Below are 4906 nucleotides of genomic sequence, written 5' to 3' on the forward strand. Positions count from 1 at the left end.
TAGTGGTCTAATTCTGACAGGAAGACCCTCAAGGCACTGATGTAATCTTTACCTGACAGTTATTAAGACAAGAGATGTGTAACCAAATATTCCAAAAGAAATGACATGGTTTGTTGTATAGCTTTTATGAACAGAAACATCTCCATGAGGTCTCATTATTAAGCATTGCAGAAAGCTTGTTTTTTCTAAGTGGGTTGCAGCCAAAGTATGGTCCTTGATATGGCTTAGATAATTAAATCTTGGTCTTAAAATATAAAAGTGCAGATGGAGCGTACAGTAAAAATGCAAATCCTTCACCTTTTGCCAGCTTAGTTTTGACAGTGACGTGAGATCATGCTCAGTTAGGCCCTATGGTGAGTTGAGCTTTGTCAGGTGAGGGGGTGACAGGGCCGTATGGTGGAGCTCCTGTCTGTGACAGGCTGTCATTGGGAGATGTGTGCCATGTGGCTGTCTCTCAGCCTGTCTGTGGGGTGAGGGATGACCTCTCCTGCTCACTGGGGCTTCACCAGGCGTGCCATCACTGTCTCTCAAGTCCCGCTTTGACAGCAGACATGACGCCCAAGACACATCAGCCACATCTACAGGTAGATCCACTCTGTGATGGCACTCAGAGATGGCTTGTGGCCAAGAGATGGAAGGCGGAGAGGAAGAGTGTGTGTGTGTGTGTGTGTGTGTGTGAGTGAGTGTGTGTGTGTAAATGAATAAATCCCACTTTCCCTAAAGTGTGTGAGTGATTTTGCCTTGAAAGGATTTTTTTAATTTTATGTGACAAGTAAAGTGCTTTCTAAATCATAATCCAAATCTACAGATCAATCAGGTCTACTACCTGTCTTAAGATTTTGGACTGTGTGACAAGGGCTCAGTGTTATTTGTTTGCTGTTGTAATAGTGAAAGGTGGGTGTAAGATGATTTAGAGGACATTTTCACAGCTTATCCATCACATGTGACATAAATGCATTTCTGCAATTAACTGTCCATCCTTATGGGGTAATTTAGTTTGATTTGTTACTTGATTTATGACTCAGCAGAAAGTCATCAACAAATATCCTTGACATTTCTTAACTTTGTGAAACAAAGAAATTAAGGGTAAGAGCAATAGAGACAAGAGGGAAGGATTCGAAGCTTCCTTTGTGAACAGATGAATGTGTCTGTGCAGAAATGTATTTTTTAATCACACGTAGACTTTCACTAGTAACACATAATCTGACAGCTAGTTTCCTGTATATAAAAAAGGGTGCTATATTTTTCATATTTTGTATGCACAGGTACATATAGTACACACTGAAGCATAAACCTGTAGTGCTCACAAAATACTGTCTACAGTCCTATTACATAATTGACATTGTCTTGTAATTCATATGCATTATTGTTTTGTTATATAAAACTGAACTTTGAATGAAATTCTCATAAGATTCAATAAGATTTCAACCAAGTGGAATAGGATAATATATTGTAAACTTAGTATTATATAGTCTTTTCTGGGTTAATGTTTAATGCCAGTAATTGGATCTGTACATAAATGATATTTAAATCAATTAGAACAGCAATTGTAGAAAAAGGTATAAAACCTATAGTGTATCTGCAGTATCCTACACATAATAACCAATATAGTGCAAATAGAAACAGAGTGAAGCAGTGTGAGATGCTTTGTGATGTGAACACATCCTCCTCTCCCAGCTTTGATATCAGACTGTGGCTGGACATATTTGCAAGCTCAGCACTGTTTGTCTGCAGTAATTCATCACTAGCCTCTGAAGTATTGAAAGCATCAGCATCCGTCAACAGCTTTCTGTCAATGGTGTCTGTGTTTTTAAAAGAACACAAGAATTATTTCACATCAGGAGCGCATGTAACGGGCCACTTACTCCTAAAAGGATAAAAGATTGGCAGATTGTTCTACCTTGGCACAACCCATCAAAACTGAGACAGGAGCGAAAATGATAGCTGATGAGAATGAAAATTAGCACTAGTAATACATTAGAAAGATGGTTCAGTGAAGAAAAATCTTACACAAAGTTTTGGAATATAAAACACCTTTTAAAAACTACCTCAAATAAACTTGATAAACCTAGTATTAATATACCACAAAGAATCTAGGTAAATCTCATGACTAAGCTCATGACTTAATGAAACAATCATACAGTATAAAGGTCACTCTAAAATGCTTGCTTTTGTATTTGCACCAGATTTAGTAAAGTTTTATACAAATGATATTATGATTACAAATAATATCATAGGTTACACAAATTATATTGTTTAATGCAAACTTGTTATTAAACAGTTATTCTATCATATATAGTATGTTAATGATGAATAATGTTATGGGTACCATAATTAATTATGAGCTTCCTGAAAGACTAGAGATTTTCTAGCCTAGGCAGTTCCTAGGATCACTTTGAGTCCCCTGATCTATTCGGGGACTTTAAAATTATCTCCACCTTCTGCAACTCAATAGAATCTAGGTAATTTTTGCACAATGTTAAGTGGAGGTCATAACTCTGATGCATAAGGAAAGCAGTATGATTTGAGACATGTGAGATACTGACTAGCTTATATTTCAGTTATGTGAAATATACAACAACTGACCACTTTATAAGGTCACCATAATAATACTGGGAAGGGCAACATTCCTTTCAGACTCTTGTCCATGTTGAACTGATTGCATCGCAATATTCTGCTGAACGCATGACTCTTCTTTTGCACCACACTGAATTCTTGTTTCTATCTGATAGGAATGGTACAAAATGTGGTCTTCTGCTGCAGCTAATCCACCTAAAGTTCTGCATTCTGATATGCTTTTCTGCTCATTGTGTCTGGAAAGAGTGGTTATTTATCAAGATGTTTCTGGCTGTAGAACTGATGCTTTTTGGTTGTTCACTGTTTGTGTGTGTGTGTGTGTGTGTGTGTGTGTGTGTGTGTGTGTGTGTGTGTGTGTGTGTGTGTTTAAGCTGTAGAGACTGTGGTGTGTAAAAATCTCAGATCAAACATTTCTGAAATATTACAGTCTCTGAGATCACATTTTCCGACACATTTATTAAACAAAATCTGAAGCTTGTATCTTGTATAACCTTATGCATTGCCCAGCTGCTACATGATTGGTTGATTGGATAATTGCATGAATATTCATGTGTACAGATGTTCCTCCTGGCCAATTAGCATGTATTTACATTGCCTTTATCAGTCAGATTCGTAACAGATGAAAAGGGAACCCTTTGTTATTCACCTGAGTGGCGGCACGGAACCCATTTCAGGTGCGAGAGAAAACAAGTAAACGACGCGATTTGCTCATTCGTTCCTCTCCGCTTTACTCGTGCACTCTGACTCCAAGGGCCAGGATCAGATCAGACGAGTTTATTATTTCCCCCCGCGCGCGCGCGCTGTCTTGTTGCCGTGTCCTCGCATTTGCGCCCGAGCAGCGCGCGGATAGACGGACGAACGCGTGTGTCAGTTGAAATGACACGCGCGCCACTTCGCCGCGCACCCGATGCTCTCGTCACGTCGCCGTGCGCGCGGCCCGGGGCTCTGTGTGCGAGCTGAGCTGAGCTGAGCTGAGCTGAAGTGAACTGAACTGCACCATGACACAAAAACACACAGCTCGAGTGACGAGGCAGTGATGAGAACGAGTGACTGACGTTCTCATGATCTCCAGCTGCCACATCAACATCCCGACGTCAGTTAGATTTATCAGCAGATGTGCGGGAGACAATCCTCCATATATTAAAAGAACGATTCAGAGTGAAATCTCTTTGCTCTGGGTAACAGCAGCATGTGGCAAAGAATTAGAAGCAGCACTATTAAATGTATGCATTGTTTAAAGAATCTTTATAAATAAATAAAAAAACCTATATACTTTGTCATCACTGCTGTTAACTGGATTTAAAATGAAAATGAAGGCTAAATGGCAATATTCAATGCGCCTTGTGTGAACGCGCTTCCATGAATAAATAAATACATAAATAGATAGATAGATAGATAGATAGATAGATAGATAGATAGATAGATAGATAGATAGATAGATAGATACATTTCTTTGGCGCTCTCTACTGGTTCAAATATATCCCTGATCCAAGGTTGAAGGTTTTTTTTCTTTTTAAACTTGTGGTAAAGTCCTTTTCAGAAAATGTTTCAGATCAATTTTTTTTTTTTTTAGAAATGTTTTAGAAATCTTATGGATTGTAGGTAACACAAATTTTGATTGAGCACAAAAAATTGTGTGGAAATTTGGACATTTTGTACTATTTTTTTTTTCTGAACTGAAATGTGTTTCTCTTTTGCATGTATCTTACCCAGAAATAATCCATTTAAACATTTCATTTTGATCATGGACATTGTGGCAACAAGTCAATTCAATGATCACAATCAGTTACGAACTAAACCGAATGGGCTGCTGACAAGAACAAAGCATGACATTCACTGTGTGAGGAAATGCCACTTAGCTAGCAAGTACTATACAGCCAAAAGTTGTTGACACAGAACCTATATGTATTTATGGAACATCCCATTCCTGATTTAGTCACATGTTGCTGTTATGATATCCTCCACTCTTCTTTGAAGGCTTTCCACTAGCTTTTGGTGAAAGGTTGTGAGGATTTGCATTCAGCCGTAAGAGATTTAGTGAAGTCAGGGTTCATCCATACCAACTTTAGCAACTATCTCTTTATGGACCTAACTTTGCATACAGTGGCACTGTCTTCCTTGAATAGGTTTAGGTTAAAGATCCTATTCAAGTGTGTGCTTCTAAAATTGTGGCAACATTTTAGGAAAAGACCCACATATGACTATGATGACCAGATGTCTACATATGTTTGGTTTCCTATACCACCACACATTATGTGGACTCCTAGAACCAAGATAAGAATTAGCCACATTAAAACCCACAGTAAAAACCAACATTTCTACTATAACA

Source organism: Tachysurus vachellii, chromosome 9, assembly GCF_030014155.1.
Source record: "Tachysurus vachellii isolate PV-2020 chromosome 9, HZAU_Pvac_v1, whole genome shotgun sequence".
NCBI classification, from domain to species: domain Eukaryota; kingdom Metazoa; phylum Chordata; class Actinopteri; order Siluriformes; family Bagridae; genus Tachysurus; species Tachysurus vachellii.